The following is a 22,777-nucleotide window of genomic DNA, read 5'->3' on the forward strand; positions in this document are numbered from 1 at the left end:
GGGATACAGGCCCTTACGAATATCCAAGTGAGACCAGGATGTAGTTATTTGTTTTACACACATAATAAATAAAAACAATCCCAATGTAAAAGCTGGCTTTAAAGAAGGAGAAAATAGAGGCGATCAAGCGTAATAGTTCAAGGTCTGACTCCACCTTTTACTTAAATCAGGCACGTTAGCCTCATCTCTTTGCGGTCCCACTGCGCTGAACAATTCTGGGGCCACAATTCCTATTGTGTTCTTGTATAGAGCACCCCCTGGAGTCAAGTCATGCCTTTATTTCCTCATCTGTAACATGGGAGTTATAATCACAACTCATAGGGTCATTTATTAGCACTGAGCAAGTGAATTCACATAAAGCCCCTCAACAGTGTCTGGCCCAGAGTGGGCACTCAACAAATGTCACCTCTCATCTTAATTACCATCATTATTATTCACATATACTCCACACATATAATTCCACTGCCCTCCCTAGAGGTAGCTCCATTTATTAAGTGGGCACAATTGTAGAATTTTTCTGTGCATTTACATACATATATTGTGGCATTGATTTTTTTTCTTGTATGAATAGGATTGTTCTCTATTCTCAGCCATATGTGTCAGAGAAGTTTCGATGTCAGTGTGCATAGATCTGCCTCACTCTAGTGCAGATATGCCAAGGTTTATCTAACAGTCCCCACTTCTCCAGCACTTTGCTTATTTCCAGTTTTATGCTATTGCACACAATGTTGCAAAGAACATTGCTACATGCTTCTTTTTCTTAGTATTTCTTTAGATGAGATTCCTAGAAGTGGTAATTCTGGGGCAAAGGATATTTGCATTTAAAATGTTGATAGATCCTCAGCCTGTCGGTGCTACTACAGACAACAGAATAAGAGGAGAGATATAGTACCGTGAAGATTAATTTAAAATTATTGCTAAGAGTGGTTGCTAAGACTCAACATTCAAACGCTTTACTTGGAACTTCCTGCCTAAACACTCACCCTGCACGGAGGATGTTCTGGGAATATTGCCACACCTCTAAGTTCCCACCCAGCTCCTCTGAACCAAGAGAAATGGGGAATAAGGCTTCCTCTGTAGTAGACCAACAATACCCCCTGGAGAAACATGGAAACATCTCTCCTCCAAAGGACATCCCACCATCACCCCACAGTCCAAACACGACAACCACAGAGGCCAAGAGGACAAGTCCAAGTCTGCTCATTGGATTTGGTACATTACTACCCGGAGGGAGACCAACCCTGGAGACCAGGGTACTCCTTACCAGACGTGGCACTTCTCTCTAGCCTCAGGTGAGAGCAAGAGCAAGCCTGCATATCCCTTCTGCCACCATCTGGTCCTCAATCCTCAACTCCAGCAAGCAAATGCTTGGATGAGAATGCGCACCCTGTCTCCCAAGAGCAAACAAGTGCGTTCAGGCCTGGGGCAGCCAAACTCTAAGTTTAGAAACAGATTTTGCTCCAACCCTGCAGGGGCACATTCTACCAACACACACAGTTTGCTTTAGGTTCCCTTTAGAATACTTAACTGCTCCATCTGCAGCTTCAGTATTTGAGCTTTCTGGGCATCCCCAAGAACCATGGAGAGTTATTTTGCTTATTTTCTTCTCACCAAGTGCTCACACCCAGAATCAAGGGATGGTCCTGCTCAAAGGTATACTCCAGTCCCCTTCCCAGAAAGCAGAAAATACATGTAACATTTAAAATGAGGGTTTTCCAAGCTTTGGGGAAAAAAATGTAGAAGCAGATTCTACTCCAGGAACCCTACTAAATATGCATTTATAATTTTGTATTCATTCAACAATATTTACCATCTATGCATTTATAATTTTGCATTCGTTCAATAATATTTACTAAATAAGCATTTATAATTTTGCATTCATTCAACAATATTTACATGCCAGACCTTCTTCTAGGTGCTGAAGACACAGGGGTAGGTAAAGTAAGTCAGGACACTACAGACAGTCCCCAACTTATGGTTTGATTTTTTCATTTTATGATGGTGAGAAAGCAATAGGCTTTCAGTACATTCCTTGACTCACAATGGGGTCACATCCATATTGTAAATCGAGGAGCATCTGTATAGGGATTAGATTCTAGTGTGAACATGCATAGAAAAGAAAGGCAAGAGAATATTTTTAAAGTGATAATGGCTATCCCTGAGGATTGCAATAATCGAGATATTTATTGTTTTTTATGTTTTGTGTTGTTTGCAATTTTTCCATTTGGAAAAAACTCACGGTATAGATGAATATTTATAGTTATGGGACTATACTCACAATATATTGCTAAGTGAAAAGAACTGGCTACAGAAGAATATGCAAAGTATACTTTTGTAAATATATATTTACACTGTGTGTGTATCTGCTGCGATGAGTCACTTTGGCTAGAGGGATTATGGAGGAATGTGTTGTTAAATTTTCCTTGTGTCTTTCTGCGTTTTGCAAGTGGTATGAATTGAACACATATCGCCTTTATAAAAAGGGGCAAAATAGGTCAGGCATGGTGGCTCACACCTGTAATCCCAGCACTTTGGGAGGCCAAAGTGGGGAGATCGCTTGAGCCCAGGAATTCAAGACCAGCCTGAGCAACATGGTGAGACCCTGTCTCTACAAAACAAAACAAAACAAAACAAAAATAGCCAGGCACAGTGGTATATGTGAGCCCAGGAATTCAAGACCAGCCTGAGCAACATGGTGAGACCCTGTCTCTACAAAACAAAACAAAACAAAACAAAAATAGCCAGGCATGGTGGTATACATGTGTGGTCCCAGCTACTTGGGAGGCTGAGGTGGGAGGATGACCCGAACCCAGGAGGTCAAGCCTACAGTGAGCTGTGATCACACCACTGCACTCTAGCCTGGGTGACAGAGTGAGACTCTGTCTCCAACAGAAAAGTGCGGGGGGAGGGGAGGGTGGGAAATGTTATTTAGCAATAGAACTTGGACCTAGTCCTAAATTATTCTATCCCTTCGTCTACCAAAATACCTGAAAATTCTCCATCAGAGTCAGTCATTTGGCTAAATGTTTCATTCCCAGAGGCTCCCGCTATACTACTTACGAGGAATAACACACTGGTCTCTGTCACCTGCAAAATGGAGACGTGAACAGGGAATCTGAAAACGAACTGTCACTTCAGAGAGCGAGGAGCCTGCCTGGCTCAGTAAGACACTGACAGACAGGGAAGGGGATGGGGAGTCCCAGTGGTGCATGAGGACTCTCTGCTCCGAAAGTGAGGCAGGAGGAGACCGAAGAAAAATCAGACGAGACACGGGATAAGACGGACCTCCATGCATGCCCCTCCACCTACCCCTATCCCAACACCCCGCACCCACTCTGCAGCCAAGGTCAGAGCTGTCGAAGAGTAATGAGCAACCTGTTTACTAAAAAGAAGGAAAAACCTACTTATAAGAGGTTTTCATCATAGTGAGCCGCTCTACCTGAGTCTTCAGAAATTCATCAAGGGTGACATCACTCTCCCCAGTCACAGCCCCGGGACTGAACATCCCAGCAACACTCAAAGGACTCACCCACCCACCTCCCTGTCACTGCAGCAGCAGAACTGTCAACCCTAAAAATGAGGATGGTTACGTGAGGAAATGTGACGATCACTCCTCTCCAAGCTGTCGGCTAGAATATGAGCCTGGACCTAGACTAGCTGCAGCAGGGACCATGTTTAACAAGGGGCACTGTTGACTGCTGGGACTGCTTTAATATTCCATCCAGACCTCTGATGATGAGTTATTCATTAATGACCAACTGCCTCAAGGCTCCTGTTTTATTGAAAGCTTTACAAACCATCCAAGAAATGAGATATTGAGCTAAACATTTCATTCTTCCTCTTTCCATCATTCATCCAACATTTTTTGCAAATACTTACCAGGGGCCAGGGACTGGGGCTTAGTATAAGATTCTTTTGGCCGGGCGCGGTGGCTCAAGCCTGTAATCCCAGCACTTTGGGAGGCCGAGACGGGCGGATCACGAGGTCAGGAGATCGAGACCATCCTGGCTAACACAGTGAAACCTCGTCTCTACTAAAAAATACAAAAAACTAGCCGGGCGAGGTGGCGGGCGCCTGTGGTCCCAGCTACTCAGGAGGCTGAGGCAGGAGAATGGCGTAGACCCGGGAGGCGGAGCTTGCAGTGAGCTGAGATCCGGCCACTGCACTCCAGCCTGGGCGACAGAGCGAGACTCCGTCTCCAAAAAAAAAAAAAAAAAAGATTCTTTTGGGCTTGAACATATCTGAGGACACCTTGAACTTTTATAAAAATGTGTATTAGATTTTCTTAATTATGGAAGTAACATGCATTGCAATATGCTAAATAACAAAGTAAAAAATCAATAATCTCCCCGACTCCATTCTAACTCCAACCCCTGTCGTTAGCAATGTTAATAGATTGTTGTAGAGTTCCCTTCCCTATGCCTTTTTTAAAAAATGCTTTTCTATTTATTTATTTATTTGGAGACTTATGAGACTGGCTAATTTTTGTATTTTTTGCAGAAACAGGGTTTCATCATGGTGCCCAAGCTAGTCTCGAACTCCTGGGCTCAAGTGATCCCACCTCAGCCTCCCAAAGTGCTGGGACTACAGGCATGAGCCACCACACCTGGCCCTCTTTTTTTAACTTACCAAAAAATGTGTGTGTGTGTGTGTGTGTGTGTGTGTGTGTGTGTGTGTGTGTGTGTATAGAGAGAGAGAGAGTGTACGATGTACATGATTCTACAACTCATCTTTTTCACCTGTGTATTAAGAATCTCCCTTCAGGGTGACACAGAGATTGAGCTTGTCCTTTTTCATAGCTGTGTGATATTCCACAGTATGGCTATAATGTAATTTATTCAACAAGTCTCAGACTGATAAACAGGATGTCTCCTAACATCCCATTTGGGGAGACTCATTAAACATCCTTTGACATCACTGTACTTTCATGGATGTCTAAAGAAAAGACTCCCCAGGTGGGACAGCTGGGTATAGACATCTAACAGTGACCGACAGTCCCTTTCTACCCCAGCTCATGGGAAAATTCCCAGTGGCCCTGGTCAGTCCCTCACTGGTTAGGGAACAAGATTACCCCTTCTCTTCCTCTCCCCACAAGTATCCAAGCCCTTCACCTTCTCTTCATGGGGCTGGAGAGTTGGCAGGATGGTTGGATGGTGGTTTGTTCACAAATGACGGGTCAGAAGGCAGGTGCCCTCCAGGGCAGCTTACTGCTCAGTCCCTGCCCTTCTCCTCTGCACTCATGATGGAAGCCCTCCCCAATCCCCTCCCACTTCGCAAAGGCCTCCACACCATCCTTTCCTGCTCAGAATGGTCTTCCAGATCAACCTCCTTTTTCCCCAGCCCCAGTCTCATCACTTCTCAGAGACCAGGGATCGGGAGTGGGCAGAATGCATCTGCGTGCTTTCATCCTTGGCTCTGTCAGTACCATCTGGCGAAGGAGAGAAGGGTCCTCAGAACCAAGGTGTGAGAAGAAAGGCAGGGGGAGAGCAGAAGAGGGGAAAGAAGGGGAGGGAAGGAAAGGGGAGGCAGGGGAGAGGAAGGGAAAGGAAGGGAAAGACAGAGGAAGGGAGGGGAGGGGAGGGGAAAGGAGGAGAGAGAGGGGAGGGGAAAGGAGGAGAGAGAGGGGAGGGGAAAGGAGGAGAGAGAGGGGAGGGGAAAGGAGGAGAGAGAGGGGAGGGGAAAGGAGGAGAGAGAGGGGAGGGGAATGATCAGCCAGCAAAGAGACACTTCCCAATACAACCCTACCAAATGCACTTCTTTGTCACTGCTTTCTACTCTCTGGACATTTACGGTGCATTAAGTCCAGCTCTCCTCAGCCCCTCCCTCTGTGAAGACACTATGACCATGCACATTTCATAGTGAGGACACTGGAGCCAGGATGAGGGCCCGGGGAGTGGTGTGATTTAGCCAACACCACTCATCAAGTTGGTAGCAGAGAAGGGGCTACAACCCAGCTCTCTGACATCCCTTTATTGTGAGTTGAGGAAGGAGTGAGTCTCCATTGCAGTTCATTCCACCTGCCCTCCAGAATCCCAAGGAGCGATCCTATTAATCATCACAAGAAGGTTAATATGAAAATAGAATCAGGCCTAAATTGAGACAGACAAGTTCAAATCTGTCACCCTTAACCCAGTCCAATTCAATCTGTCAGCAAGTCCTATTGGCTCTTCCTTCAAACTCTATTGAGAATTCAGTTTTTCCTTTCTACTCCAGTCACCTCTGTCCAAGGCACCAGGTTTCCTGCAGCCACCTCCTCTCTGCCTTCGCAGCTCCCATCTTGCCCCTCCACAGGTCTTTGCATGTAGCAGCTGGAGCCTTCCTCTTAAAATATAAACTGAATCGTGTCTTTCTACTCAGCTTGGAGCCTCTAGCAAATGACTTCTGGCTACACTTAAAATAAAACCTCCATTTCTCACCCTGGTTGATGAGGCAGGACACCATCTCTTCACGCTTCCAACCTCATCTCCTGCAGCAACCCCTCTCCTTCACTTACCCTGTTCCTCTTTCTGTCCCTGTGAAACTTAAGACTCTGGGCTGGACACAGCTATGATCCCAGCATTTTGGGAGGCCAAGGTGGAAGAATCACTTGAGGCCAGGAGTTCAAGAGCAGCCTCGGCAACATAACAAGACCCCATCTCTAAAAAAACTTTTTTAAATGAGCCAGGTGTGGTGGCATGCATCTGGGGCCCAGCTACTCAGAAGTCTGAGGCGGGAGGATCACCTGAGCTCAGGAGTTCGAGGTTCCAGTGAGCTGATTGTGCCACTACACTCCAGTTTGGGTGACAGAGTGAGACCCTGTCCCAAAACAGCAACAACAAAAACACCAAAACTCCCAGGTGTCTCCTGCTTTCCAAGGCCTTTGCAATTGCCATTCCCACCCGCTGTGGAAACGGGCGCCAGGTGTCTGCACAGCCAGCTCCTTCTCCTCCTTACATCTCAACTCAGATGTCGCCTTTTTGGAGAGGCCTTACCACCATCGAGAAGCATCTTGCTCACCTTTCTGCTTATTTGTTGATTGACTATCTTCCCAGACTATGAGGCACACACCATCAGGGCAGAGGCCAGGTTTACTTTGTTCAAGCACTTGGAATATAGTAGGTGCTCAATGAGGCTCTGAGAAGAAAGGCAGGGAGGATGGGGTGGTGTGGAGGAAGGGAGATCAGTGTGTGCTTCTTAAGGTAACATCCATGCCCAGGCCCCAGACACCCAAGGAACAGTCAGCAGGCCCTGAGGCCAGTCTCACCCCTCCATCAACACCACCATAGCCAGCGTTGTCTGTAGCTCAGTGTGGGCCCCCATTGAGTCTGGCTATGGCATATTCAGAACAGCCAGGGCCTCTGACAAGGTGAGTGGGGACCTGGCATTCATTTTCTCTTTGCAGCTGTGACATCTTCATGAATGTTCCTCTTTGAGTCAGGTTTGTGTCTCTTACCTGACCCTTGCAGCCACAACTTCTGGAACTCTGTCTCCCAGGGTGTGACCGTGTACTAAAATATTTTACATGGCGTGTATCCATGATAGTCCCATGAGGGAACTACCATTGTTATCCCCATTTTAAAGATGGAGAAACTGAGGCTCAGAGAAATTCTGTAACGAGCTCAAAGTCATAGAGCCTCTTACCAGCTGAGCTGAGATTTAGACCCAGACAGGCTGAGTGCAGAGCTGATGCTCTTAACCATGACACTGGAGACTTCCTGGCACCAGGGACGCCATAGGATGTGTGAAGTCTCCAAGAAGTCTGCCAACTGGTTTCTGCTTTAAATCTCTTGACCCCAGGACCCAAGGCCCTGGGTGCAAGAGTAACCACAGCAGAGGCTCAGCAGTCCACACTGAACTGAGGAGTGGGGTCAGTCCCACCCTGTGTCAGAAATCCCTTTCTCTTGCTCTGCGAGGCCAAAAAGATCAAGTCAAACCAACCATGGCTGATTCCCTAAAAATCCCACTTTCCCTCTCAGTGAAGGAGAAAGTAATATTGATTCTGCAGGCTCCCTGAATGGTGAATTTGCCCTCGTCAGGCAGCTTCTGCTGATCTGAAGAAAAGAAACAAATCACTCCAGCACCTAAATCTAACAAGCTGGGAGAGATGGCAGTAAGGATTGCTGCCAGGAGGTGGGGCAGGAACCAGGATATATTTATAGGGCACCAGAGAGAAGAAATGAGGGTGGTTGAGCCTATTCTGCTGCTGACCCCAGATTTATACACTACAGGCCTTGCTCATGGTCCCCATGGGACCCCCGGGTCCTTTCAGCATCTCCTCCTAGCCTTGGGGAGATGAATCACACATGCAGAGGAAGTGAGTGTTGCTGTATCTTCGTGGGTGAGCCTGTGTGTGCCTGGATGTGCGTGTGTGCACACGTTGGAATGTCTTTGTGTGTCTGCCTCAGTGTATCTGTGTATCTTTGTATATGCGTTTGTGTTTCTGCCTTTGGCTACAACTTTGAGATGGATGAGATCAGTTTCCCTTTCAAATCGCCTTTTGGGAGTTTACTACAAGATCCGCTTCCCTCCCTCTACTGGACAGAGTGATGCTTCATCTTCCCTGCCTCTGAATGTCGAGGCACCTTCTCCCCTGCTGACAAAAAAGCAAATCTTGGAGGTGGTCTTTGATTCTACTCAGGGGTCAGTAAAAATCTGTAATTATGATATACTAACAAATGAGGTGGGTGGTTCCAAGCCCCTAGCTGGTAAATTCCCTCCTCTTTCCTTCTTGCAAGTCGATTCCTTTTTTTTTGTTTTTTGGGTTTTTTAGATGGAGTCTTGCTCTCTTGCCCAGGCTGGAGTGCAATGGTACAATCTCAGTTCACTGCAACCTCTGCCTCCCAGGTTCAAGCAATTCTCCTGCCTCAGCCTTCTGAGTAGCTGGGATTACAGGCATGTGCCACCACACCCGGCTAATTTTTGTATTTTTAGTACAGTCGGGGTTTCACCATGTTGGCCAGGCTGGTCTCAAACTCCTGACCTCCAGTGACCACTTGCCTTGGCCTCCCAAAGCACTAGGATTACAGGCGTGAGCCACTGCCCATCGCACCCAGCCAAGTCAGTTCTTATTTAGAGCACGGATTTTTTTTTTTTTTTTTTACTGATGCAAACTATTTACTCTAAGCTAGTTATTTTATGTAGTACTTATTCCCCTGCACAGACGTGTGATAGCCACATATTTAAAGTCTGTAAATAATACTATCAAAATGATCTTAATCTTCTAAATCTCACAAATGTTTATATTTTACAACACAATCAATAATGAAAGCTAAACAAGCCAATCACAGAGCAAAGATTGTTAACCTCTGCATCTGTGGTCATGCTTTGGGCAACATGTGCAGCCTGCCAGCCCTCTTCTGTGCCTTCATGACCTAGAAGCTACATGTGGGGTGGCAGCATCACAAAAATCAAAGTAGCCTGAGTCCCTGAGTAATTGCATGGGGGACCACCACCATAGAGGGTTGACCGACTCCCATCAGAGTTTATGTAAGAGAAACAAAGCTTGATTGTGTAAGATCACAGAGACTTCTGGGTTTGCTTGTTACTGCATTCATAAGCTTTTCCTAACTAATACAACATCTGGACCATCTTATGTATCCCTGGTGGTATACACAATAAAACTTTGGGATACATTGGACTTGACTATTTCTAAGATCCTATTTAGCTCTGAGACTCGATAATCCTAATCTCTTATGGTAGCATGACCCTAATTATTTAACCAGATCACACCTCTGGGGTCTCTGAAACATAAAATTGCAAACTGACATTGCCACCCAGCCCTCTGGTATATGAGGAGATAAGTCTAAAGATGCTACCAGGCCCTCCCAGAATGGCAAAGCGTGAAACTGAGGGACTTTTTTCTGTGACTGTGAAGCTTCTATATTTATCACCCAGCCAGCTGCATTTCACCCTGTGCTGGGCAACTGTTCCTAAATGAACCCAACCCAAAGCCCTTCTCCCCATGACCCTTCCTACAATCCAAATCCTCCCAATTAAGGAAACAACTTTGAAATTAACCCTAAGTCTCAGAAGTGTCCTTGGGCTTCAAGCAAGCTGAAGAGGGACTCATTCTGGCTCTTGTTGGACTTGATACTCATGTCTACCGAAGTGTCAGGTGACTTGGGTTCCAATCGCAGCTCTGGCATTCATAGCAGTGTGAACTTTGACAAGTTACATGGCCTCTCTGAGTCGTATCTTCAACTGTAAAATGTGGATAATAACAGTACTTGCCTCGTAGGATTGTCCTGAGGATATATAGAGCATAAACTAGTGCCCCAATGTCAATGAAAAAATGCAGCCCTTCGTGTAAGCAGAATGGGGGAGAGCATTCATAACCAAACTCTAATCTGACAAAGTGTCAGCTCTTGTAGCCATTGGAGTCACCAGTAAACTTGGCCTGGGAGAGTAACCCTTCAATTCACTATTGCTCTCTAGCTAAGACCGGCTTCTCAGCGGTGCCACTGTTATCAGGGATGGGAAGGAATAGGACAGGGGATGAGTACCTTTTGATAAGGAGGAGAGTCACTGCTTAGATACTGCTGGGGAAGTCCCAGTCAGGCAGTGAGAAGCTCCAGGCACTAAAAAGACAGCATGAAAGTGGCACACATATCAGTTCTTCATTTGAAGTCCCAGTTTCTTCCTGTATCAAATCCACAGGTTGTATTGAGGGTCTAAAGTGGCTGCCACAAATTTTAAAATGTGGAGACCCTGCGAGGTGTTATCATTGCTATTGCCAACATCATTACTGTGTGCCCTTCTCCCCATGAAAAGTCCTTACAGAAACTCCCCCGCCACCCCCATATTTTCTCCCTCAGAGTCTCATACTATGTGGATGGATAAATAAAAAGCCAATGCTTTTCAATTTCCAGGACCCTCCTGAGATCATTATTCATTCTCCAAGAGGGTAGTTTTTAATTCTGCTATAAATGAGAGGCTGGCCTTTAACTCCCCGCTCTCTGTTGTCATGGAAACTGGTGCACTAGCAATTTGGCGTGGAAACAAGAAGTGGGTATTCTTTTTCCACCAAGAAAAGGAAAGGCTGGGAGAACTTCAAGGTAGGAGGTGGAGACCTTGCACTCTATGTGATCTCCCTTTGAAAAGGAACCACCCAAAAGATGCCAATAAGGAAATTTTTTTGCAGAGCCCTAGAACTGACTTCAGGACCGTGGAGAGCTCCCTGTAAAGTTAAAGGTTGAGCCGGGAGCAGGAGAAAAAATGAAGTCAGTAGCTACACCATATCCTCAACTTCTACAGAAGACAAAGTATACAAGGCAGGGACTGTACTGCGGAGGGGAGAAGAGGGGAGGGGAGAGGAGGGGAAAGGAGTGGAGAGGAGGGGAGGGGAGGGGAAGGGAAGGGAGGGGAGGGGAAGGGAAAGGAGGGGAGGGGAAGGGAGGGGAGGGGAGGGGATTCCTCTGGCATTAACCCTTCTTAGTCCCAATCCCAAATTCCCAGGATAGACTCCACATGGGGAAGTGCTTCCCCTTTAGCTAATTTCCTATGAATAGGGACAGTGGGACCTCACTGGACACATGTGGTCAGTGGGTAGACATCCCAGGGACCCTGTGGATCAGAGACGTGTGAAGAGCAGTGTTCAAGAAGAAGGGAATGCATGTGAGTTGTGCGAGATCTCATAAACTCACCATGGCAATGATAGATCCTGAGCCCTAAAAATAGAAAGAATGCATTGTCTAAAAGCTGAGAAATTTGGTCAAGGAAGGAATTGGGGTCCTTCCTACATGGAAGCCAGTGATGGGGATGGGAGAGTTAAGCCGAACCCATGAACTTTAAAAAGCATCCAACTTCTCAGTAGTCATTGAAATGGCCTCCATAAAGCTCCAAGGCAAAATTATAGATCATCATTTTAATTGAGTGAAATTGGCTATACATTAATATTCATGATTATTAGAGCAGCTAATTTTCCTCTTTATAGAAAGTGAGTGGGGGATCATTTCAGCTGCTACTTACTTTTCCTCCCTTTGATTTCTGCGGAGGAGGTGAAAGAGAATAAAACACACAGCACTTGGAATCAGTCATCAATTTTGGAATGTTGGATAATTATCAAGGATTTTTTAAATTGCTTTGACCTCTTAAAGGGACTGCGTAGAAGCATTCTATGAATATTAAAAAAAAAAATGCACCTGTGAGCCTCCAGGACTGGTCCCTTCAGCCAAATAAGGGCAGGTGACCTAAATGACATAAGCGCCCCATCCACTCCACTGCCCCACCAACCCACCAAGGATGAAAATAACAACAACAACAACAATAACAGTCATCAGAGCCCATGCTGGGTGCAGCCAAGATGGGATGAGAGTGCGCAGGTAAGGTGACAAGGGTGTCCGTGCATGGCAGGGATGGCAGGTGAAACAGGAGAATCATTACATTGACCATTGAGTATAAATGGATTTCTCACTGTCAGAGAAGGGAGTCACAAATGTGGAAAGGAAGAGAACCAGAATGAGCTCTATGGTGATGGACTGAAGTCAGAGGTGTATCAACGTGACTTTCTGGTTTCCAATATAGAGAAAAAATCTAGAAATAAATATAGATGTAAACATGTTTGTATATGTGTATATCCACATACATATACACGTGTGCATACACACACCTACTCCCTAAATTTGCACACTAAGAGGACCTGGGAGCAGTGCTGCCCTAATAGCTATAAACATACTTTACACCAATATCTTTGTTTCCAGATATTCTCCACTAAATTGAATCAAGGCACTTTAGATAAATGGCTGATTCCAGGACTGGCTCTGGGAAAAAACAAGATAACTGGAACATCTTGTGCCAGACAGCAAGAAAACATTCAAAGTATCATAGGGGTCACATCAAGGGACACAGATGCCAGCTTGAAGTGGCTCTCACCAGCCAAAAATGAGGTGATTTGAGCATCAAAATAAATGAGAATACTAATGAATTATAGCCCACTCAATAAAAAGCATAGAATGAGTTCATACTGATATAAATAAATGAATAAATTAAATGTTTGATAGTGAATAGGATATTTACATAATTTCAAAGACCCTCCCCACAAAAAAGACTGCAAAGACAGAAAGAGTAATTTTAGAGTGGAGAGAAGTCCTCTGTGGGTAGGGCTCCCCAGTGAAGTGACCAGAGTGAATGCCAGCAGTAATCACATGCCATCCAACAGGGTTCCATGAGAAGGACACCACATCTTTCACATGCTATTCCTACCCAAGATGCATGACCTGAATCTATTCACCAGGGAGCATCAGACACACCCACACAGACTGACATTCCACAAAATGCTGGCTGTCCCCGCCAAAAGTGTCATGAGAGTCCAGGAGAGACTGAGAAATGCTCCAGACTGAAGGAGATCCAAGAGACAGGACAGCTAAACACAACAGTAGATGCTGAACTGGATCCCTTCACTGCAAAGGACGTTATTGGCACAAATGGGAACCCGTGAATGGGGTCTGAGGATTACACAGGAGTAATGTTGCAGGGTTCATGTCCTGACCCTAATAGTTTTACCATGATCACTAAGACCATGTCCTTATTTTAAGGAAGTAGACTCTACTGTATTCAGGGGTGACAGGGCATCGATTTAACAACTTACTTTGAAATGGCTCCGGAGGAAAAAAAAGTGATCTGTATTGAACTTGCAACTTTACAATAATGATCATACTAACTGCTAATTTGAATGTCTACTATGCACAATGCACTTTTTAGAACTCTGTTTCTGCCTTATAATAACCTTACAAAATCATCCTAATATCCCATTTCATAGATGAGAAAACTGAGGTTCCAAGAAGTCAAGCATCACGCACAAGGTCATTACTTCTTTCATTCTACAAGTATGGACTGTGTCTCTGGGGACTGTGCCAGAATATAGTGAGGAATAAAATAAGCATGTCCTTCTCCTGGTGAGGAATAAAATAAGCAGGAATTTTAAATCCAGAATGTGCTCTGAGCAAGAACCAGGGAAACAAGGAAATCGTTCCTAGCAGGATGAGAGCTGTGAACGTACAAACACAAGGCTGTGGAGAAAGATAATATTGGGGAGCAGAGGATGAACTCAGTATGTGAGCCTTTATAGGTCTTGGTAGAATTTGGATTTTATTCTAAATCAATGGGAAATCATGGTCATGATTTGTGCATGGAAATGACATGATCTGATTTGGGTTTTTTGGGAGTGACTTTGTTTTGAGATGAAGTTTTGCTCTGTCGCCCAGGCTGGAGTGCAGTGGTGTGATCTTGGCTCGCTGCAACCTCCACCTCCCAGGTTCAAGCGATTCTCCTTCCTCAGCCACTCAAGTAGCTGGGATTAATTGCAGAGGTGTGGTACCATGTCCAACTAATTTTTGTATTTTTAGTAGAAACAGGGTTTCACTATGTTGGTTAGGCTGGTCTTGAACTCCTGAACTCAAGTGATCTGTCCGCCTCAGCTTCCCAAAGTGCTGATATTACACATGTGAGCCATCATGCCTGGCCCTGATTTGTATTTTAAAGGAACTTCCTAGCTTCACAGAAGGATTGTCAGGGCAAGAAGAGACAATATGGGGGCCAATGAGCTGCTAAGCGGCAGAGCCAGTTTTCCCCACCCCCAGGTCTCTCTGGCCTCACTCTTTTGCCACTCCAGCAGGTCCCCTGAGTGTCCTTCCCCTCTCTCTACATTTATCTCATCTGGTTGCCCTAAGCAGGTCAGCATCGCCTGGAATTAACGCAGCCTATGTCGCCAGGAAAGCATCCCTCCAGTGATGATTGTAGAAGTTGCTAGGTAAATACAAATTTAGCAAAATGAGCCACTCCATAGTAGCCTCTGGGATTCCATATTGCAAAGAGATTGGGGGGCGGTGGCTGTAGGATTAAATAAGATCCGGGTTCTAAGGCCCAAGTATGTCAGTTAGCGAGAGACAGAGGTGAGAAGCATATGGGCTCCTTAAACTAGAGCTGATAATAATTCTCCCCATTTTTCTTGTTTGAATGTCTTCCTTTTTAAGTCCCCCCACCCTAGAGTCTACACCAGCTTGTCCTACAGAACTTACTGTGATTATGGAAATATTCTATATCTATACTGTTCAATGTGATAGCCACTAGCCACATGAGGCTATTGAGGACTTAAAATGCAGCTGGTGCAACTGAGACTGAATTTTTCATTTTATTTAATTGTAATTAATTTGAATGTAAATAGCCCCATGTGGCTAGTGGCTACCACATTGGACAGCACAGGTCGGCACACTGGGGACAGAATGCTAAGACACAATCCACTAGAATGGACACCTTCACCCAGCTTCTCAGCTCTAAAGAGAAAGGCAGCCAGTGAAAGTAGCAAACCACAAACCCAAGGGTGACCTGACCTTTGCCATATGACCTTTGCCCCCTGGCCCCCACGATAATTGCAGGGTTTACCACCCCTTTGTCCTATCTAAATGATGCTGTTTCCTTTCAAAGATGCACGATTGTTTCAATGAGAACATACAATGCTAAATTGCATTTCTCTTTCTTCTCTCCTGACACAATTCTCCTTCTAATAAGATTTTCCCTGGCTAACCCCTTTTCGCAGCAACTATTCTAAAAAACCATCGTCTGATTGAGCTATGACATACACAAGGCAGGGGAGAGAGCTCGAAACACAAAGCCGGAGGGATATAGGTCTATTTTCTTACCTCCTTGGGGAGAGCCAGATAATATAATCAAGCCAAAGACTATTTTCCTAACACCTGCTGTGAGACCAGCTGACCGGCATTTGCCATGGTCAGTCATAATGGATAATGCTGCCAGCAGAAGGCACCTTGGCAACGGGAAAGGCAGGCCCAGGTCCCACTCTTCTCTTGCAGGAACTTCTTTAGCCCTCAAAAATGAAAGCAGAGACCCATTTCTTGAGCAAAGACAAGCAGAATTTATTATCTAATATCAGATTGCATGAGGAGCTTTCAGCCCAACTTGTGATCTGAAAGCTCTTCAAGTGGTGAGTGACAGGAACCCTTAGCGTAGGTTTTTCATTCTCTTATTCCTTATATTATCAAGTCATGGCCTCTTTAGCTCCAAAATGTAATTGAATCCATTTCTTTCTCACCACCTCCATCACTACCACCCTTCCTTGCCCAAGCACCCAGAGTAATGGCATCAGGTGATTACTCTCAGTCTCTCACCCACAGGAATGAAATAACCTCCTCCAAGCTCTCCTTGCTTCCATTCTTGCCCTTAACACCCACCTTTCACACACCACCCAGAGTAACCACACCAGATAGGATAGGCCACATTATGCTGCAATAACAAATAATCCCCAAAAGTCAGTGACTTATAACAACCAGGGTTTACGTCTTGTTTATGCTCCATTCAGCTGGGACATCTGCTCCAAGTCCCTGCTTGCAAGATTCAGCCACCACCTGCAACATTGGTGGTTGCCATGGCCCATAACAGAGGGAAAGAATTCTGGAGCATCTTGCATCAGCAATGCAATGCTCCAGCCTGGAGGTGACATCTATTATTTCCACTTGCAACTCACCAGATAGGACTAGTCACATGACCCTGCCCTATAAAAAGAAGGCAGTAAGTGCAACCCTCTCCCATCCCCTGAATACGGAGAGAATGTTGAACTGGAGGGGATCTAAGAGATCATCAAGTTCAACCTGCTTGTTCCAGAAGCAAGGAAACTGAGGCCCAGAGAGGAGAGGGATTTATCCGCAGTCACACAGCAGGGTAAAATAAAAAAGCTTCTCTGCTCCAAATGTATGTGCAGTCACAGAGCAGGGAAAAACACAGAGCTTCATTCCAAATCCAAGTGTTCTTTCACTCATCCATTAAATATTTATAAAGGACCTACTATGTGCCAAGCATGGTTGGGAAGACAGAAATGATCACCCGGCCCCTGCTCCCCAAGCTCACAGCCTGGCCAGAGAGGTGGATAACTAAACAGGCATTTTCAGTCCCCTGTGAAACATGCTGGGTACGCATGGTGTCATACCACCACACAGAATTGAGTGGTTCTTCAGTGAATTCTATTTTTTGGTTTTTGTTTTTTTGAGGCGGAGTTTTGCTCTTGTTGCCCAGGCTGGAGTACCTGCGCAATGGCATGATCTTGGCTCACTACAACCTCTGCCTCCTGGGTTCAAGCAATTCTCCTACCTCAGCCTCCCGAGTAGCTGGGATTACATGTGTCCACCACCACGCCTGGCTATTTTTTTTTTTTTTTTTTTTTTTTTAGTAGAGATGGGGTTTCACTATGCTGGGCAGGCTGGTCTCGAACTCCTGACCTTAGGTGATCTGCCCACCTCAGCCTCCCAAAGTGCTGAGTTTACAGGTGAGAACCACCACACCCAGCTGAATTCTGTTTCTTATAATAAGGTTATCATTTTTGCCAACAGGGCAGGGCTGAGCCGGGTTTCCCTTGATTTATAAAAATGAAGGAATGATGTGTTGTGTACTCTAGCATCATGGGACAGATTTCTACTAATTTCCTGAGTATGGGCGAGTCCACTTTCCTCTTAGGGGTAGGTGTTAGGGTGTAGAGGCAGCCATGTTGCATCCACCAGCAACCGTTGGTTGCAGGCAATGGATTGGCAGGAAATGTAATAGGTGCACAGTAAGTACTGAATGGATAAAAAAAGAATGGCGGCCTGGCACAGTGGCTCACATCTGTAATCCCAGCACTTTGGGAGGCCAAGGCAGGTGGATCACTTGGGGTCAGGCATTCGAGACCAGCCTGGCCAGCATGTTGAAGCCCCATCTCTACTAAAAATAGAAAAATTAGCTCACCGTGGTAGCACATGCCTGTAATCCCAACTACTAGGGAGGCTGAGGCAGGAGAATTGTTTGAACCCAGGGGGCGGAGGTTTCAGTGAGCCGAGATTGTGCCACTGCACTCTAGCCTAGGGGACACAGCAAGACTCCATCAAAAAACAAAACAAACAAAAAAACACAGAATGGAAGGAAAAGCTGAAACACCAGGCTCCAGAAAGGCAGGGGCAGGGCAGCTCAGGGAAGAGGAAGAGAAAGGTGTATTAAGTGGCAGGAACCAATGGAATACATATGGGATGTTTGCCTTGGCATTAGTGAACTCCAATCATTTTAAGTGTTTGTGCTCATGATCCAAATTCCTGGGAGATAGCCCCTGATTGGTCCAGCCCAGAGCCAATGCCCTGGTTTGCAGCAGATGCTCTCTCAGACTCCCACAACCAGCCCCCTGCACATGGGGGCAGTCCCCACTTCCAGCTTCCACCATCTGTGCTTCCTTGCCTGAGGGTGCTCTTGCCCACATTCTCAACTGAAAGAGTTCTAAGGAATCAGCATCCCCAGGAGCAGCCTTCAATCAACAACTCAGAGGATAGGACATGGTATATGAATACCCCACTCCCCATCTCCAATGGGAGAACCCTGAGGGGCACATTCTACACTGTCACCCTGAGCTCCTCAGTGGCATTAAACTACACTTGCCCACAGTGGTGATGGGCTTGATGATGCACATTTGACCACCTTCCTGCCCTTCCCTGTATCAATTCTCTCCCCAACCCTGGTATCTGATATTGCCTCCCAAATAAACGACTTGCACTCAAGTCCTTGTTTTAGGATCTGCTTCCTAGGAGAGAGGTGGCGGGATACCCAAACTAAGACACGGTCCCTCTGATGCCACCTGTATTAGGGGGAGTAGAAGTGTCCTAGGATAAAGCAGAGATTCTGGTACCAAAATAAGAGAAATCCTGGCTGTGCAGAATGACAGAGTCACATAAATACTTGTCACACAGGGTCATTGTGGGGATGAAGTAGCATCTACTGCAGAGCGAGCCCTAACAGTTCACTCTGCCTCTCTGTTCCCCGAAGCATGTGTGAGGATGGCAGGTGAGTCCTGGTTTCTAAAAGAAAATGCTGGAGTCTGTCAGCATGCCCCTGCCCTGCAACAAGCTGCCCCCAGTCCCCAGAGTCCCTGCATGCAGCAGCCTGACACGGCCCATCTTTGACTTTTCCTCCGGGGCCAGGCTGTGACAAAGGTCAGGAGGCCACGAAATTTCTCAGGGGAACAAATTTCCATTTCTGTAAACTTCATTTAAGCAGCTCTGTCCAGAGAAAATAAAAACAAAGGGTCACACTCCTTCCCCGATTTGTCACACTGTCCATTTTCATGGGGAGTCCACACCAGGAATGACAAGATGGTGAGTCCTGAGCACTGGCTAATCTAACATTTTACTTTACAGTTATTAGAATTATGAAAAGGCAGCATTTGTTGGATAGGCTGCCCTGGTTTCTTTTTTTATGCAACAGGATCTGGCTATGTTGCTCAGGCTGGAGTGCAGTGGTGCAGTCTCAGCTCACTGCAGCCTCCAACTCCTGAACTCAAGCCATCCCCCGACCTTGGCCTCCCCAGTAGCTGAGATGACAGGCACACACCACCATGCCCAGTTAATTTTTAAATCTTTCTTAGAGATTGGTCTTCACATGTTGCCCAGTCTGGTTTTGAACTCCTGGCCTCAAGCAATCCTCCTGCCTCGGCCTCCCAAAGTGCTGGGATTACAGGCATGAGCCACCACATCAGGACTGATATTTTATTCTTGAAAGGAAGATTTCACACTAGTAGCAGTCACCTCATAAACAAGAGAATTTTTTTCTGGCCTGGCAAATGCCTATTTCACCTCCTTATGGACAATTTCCTAGCCAGAAAGAAAGAGATTTAAAAGGTGGATTTTTTTTCTAAGCATCTTGAACAGAAGCCAGAGACCTGGAGTTCTCTCTGCTCTTGTCACAAGGAGAGGAGAGCAGGGATGGGAAGCCACACTGAGAGGCCTGAGGTACCTGTGTGGTTGCCAATCCCAGTTGGGCCAATTACTGTGTGTAACTTCAATGGTCTTCAGCTTCCCCACTTGTAAAATGAGGATACAAATAAAGTTGTCTGAGGACTGAATGAGAGCGTGAAGGCAAAGTGCCTCACATGTGGTAGGCATTCATTATTATGCAGAGTTTTCACATTTGGGGGTTATTTTGGCTTCAGACATTAGCGTCTTCCTTGTTTCTCTACAAGCCAACCAACACACTTGCTTCAGGGCCACCTCCCCTGGGAAGCCCTCACTGACTTGATTTCCTCAGCCTGCAATCATCTTGGTCACCTTTGAATCTCTGCACACTGCTTAAGGCTCAACTATAAACTCTCGATAAGTCTCTAGATTAGTCTTAATATAGGAGTTAAAAAGAAATTACTTAGGCAGATAGTGAGGGTACAGAAGTCCTCGGTAAGGTTTTCCTTTTAATGAAAAGCAGCCCCAAATCATTTTCCTTTCTAACAAAGAGCAGCCTGTAAAATCGAGCTGCAGACATAGAGGCCGGCAGTTGTGCCAATCATGTTCAAGATGGCGGCTCCATCTCCCCTTCTCTTTGTCAGCCACGTATACAGTAAGGAGCAGACAAGATGGCGCCAGCCAAGGGGAAGGTTCATTTGCACAGTAAGATTAGAGTAGGGTGGCCAGCCTTCCCCAAATGCTATGTAAATGTCACACCTGATCCAGCCAATCTGTGGGTCCTACCTAAATCAGACACCGCCTCCTCAAGCCTGACCATAAAATCTGGCAAACTCCACCACCGGCCGGTCTTTCCTTTCGGAAGCCCCTCCCTCTCACTAGAGAGCTGTTCTCCTTTCTCTTTCTTTTGCGTATTAAACCTCTGCTTCTAAACTCCTTATGTATGTCAGTGTCCTAAATTTTCTTGGCGCAAGACAGTGAACACCCCAGGTATTTACCCCAGACAACGAAGTCGCTTCAGTCTTACCTCCCCAGCTAGACCAGAAGTGTCTCCAGCAGGGCTATGATCACGCTGGAGGTTCTAGGCAAAAATCTCTGTGCCTCTTTCAGCTTCTGGTGGCTCTGAGTCCTGTGGCTTGTGACTGCATCACTCTAATCTCTGTCTCCATCTTCACATGGCCTTCCCTCCTGTCTCTTATGAGGACGTTTATTTTTCAGGGCCCACCTCAGTAATCCAGGGTGATCTCATTTCAAGATCCTTAATTACACCTAGAAAGGCCCTTTTTTCTAATAAGGTTGTTTTGACAAATCCTAGGGGTTAGGACGTGGACATCCCCTTTTTTTCGGAGGGAAACACCATTCAGCCCCTATGGCTTCTCATAGTATCTTAAACCTTTCCATCACTCCTGTAACCCCAGCTGGCAATTTTATATTTATTTGTGAAACTATTTAGCAATGCCTATATCCTCAGGAAGCTGCAGATAACAAGAGGGCAAATTCCACATCTGTACTGCTCACCACTCTACCCCCAGCACACGGTAGGTACCTAGAATGTGTCTGTGGAACAGACAGACAGCTGGGCCCGGAGCTTCTGGAGAATGCTTCTTGTGAAGGACACCACGCAGGCAGCTACGAGCAAGGCCTTCAGTAAGCGACGTGCTCAAGACTTTACAGCCTCATAAATCCCATGGCTGGTGGCATGATTAGAACTGAGTAAAAATGCGAGCAATTTAATTTCCCAGTGCACAGCCTACAGAGCCTTGTAAACTTATCCCCTAAACCAATAGCCATAAACGTTTGATAAAACACCATGTGGCTTCCTGTTTCCCAGAAATATTTCCTGGGCCCAAGGAAGAAGCGACATCCAGCCCCGACTTGAGGTTACTTGAGCACTGTAATTAATGTTTGATAGAGGGCTTCCTAATGGCCTGAGCTCTTGGTGGCCATATCAATAATGATGACATTCACCCAGCCAACCTGCTGATGAGTCCAGTCCAGAGAGAAAAGGAAAGAGGAAAATCTTAGAAGCAGGCTTCAAACACATTACAGGGTAAAGTTACGTGGCAGTGGATTTGTGCAATGCTCTGAGTTTTTCATCCCATATCCGTATCTTTGATCTCACTTGATCCCTGCATTGGGTCTGAGGGAAGAACAAAGAAGGAACTGCTAACTCTATTAAAGGGAAGAGGAAAAGTATAATAGCATCTGCCACAAAAGTAGCCAAGAAAGGGACCTTTCCCAACTCATGCAGCTCATAAAAGCCTCGGCACCTGAACCAGGATCTTGGGACCTCTGACTCCTCTCGCACCATTAGTGGTAGTAGTGGGAAAGATAATACCATGGCAACTCTGCCTACACAGCAGCAGGAAGGAGGGAGGCCAAGTTCCAAGAGGGCCTTCCTGACCATGAACATTCTATGACACTCAATCATCTTACCTGGTAAGCTCATAGATTGCAAAATCCTCCTCTTCTGCAAGGTTTAGGAGAAGAGAACTTGTTTTAGGATTAACTGTAATCCTGGCCAGATGGAAGAGTCACCTGGAACTCTTTTGTCCATGGTAGAGACCAGCGCTTCTCAAATTTCAACATGCACACAATCAGCTGGGGACCTTTTTCACGTGAAGGTTCTATTTCAGTAGGTCTGGGGCAGGGCGTGAAATTCTGCCTTTCTCACCAGCTCCCAGGTGATCCTCATGCTCCTGGTCTCTAGACCATAAATGAGTGATGAGTGGTGGACAATCTGTACTAGGATGCTACAGACTTGGTAGCATCATGGTTGGGTAAAAGCCCTTCTTCTGTAGCATGGGTTTGAGCCACTCAGAGAAGAACTGTTGATACGGAAGTTGATACACTGTTGATACAGTGCCCTCCTCCCCTAGATGTTTCATACTCAGGGACTTTGGGCAAATGGCCCCCATCTTCTCAAGCTTCAATTTTCTCATCTGTAAAATGCAGAGTTGGGCAGAAGATGCATAAGATCTGAGCTTTTGTCTGGCCCTAACATCCCAGGACTGTAGAAATGAAAACCATAGACAGCCCCTGAGCTACTTCATAAGATCCATCCATAAGATCCCAGCCTGGCCCTGAAGGCAGACATCCATTCT

The 22,777-nt window shown here is 45.9% G+C and overlaps 1 long non-coding RNA gene across 1 annotated transcript in view; it reads right to left on the reverse strand.

Annotated features, from left to right (window-relative positions):
• Nucleotides 1–22,247, reverse strand: part of LOC135966325 (uncharacterized) — a 35,293-nt gene extending 13,046 nt beyond the window's left edge. Inside the window, exon 1 of the long non-coding RNA XR_012420588.1 lies at nt 22,110–22,247. This is a non-coding gene — a long non-coding RNA (uncharacterized lncRNA). The remainder of the gene's footprint in view (nt 1–22,109) is intronic.
• Nucleotides 22,248–22,777: the final 530 nt, after the last annotated feature.

Source organism: Macaca fascicularis, chromosome 11 (assembly GCF_037993035.2).
Source record: "Macaca fascicularis isolate 582-1 chromosome 11, T2T-MFA8v1.1".
Lineage (NCBI taxonomy): Eukaryota > Metazoa > Chordata > Mammalia > Primates > Cercopithecidae > Macaca > Macaca fascicularis.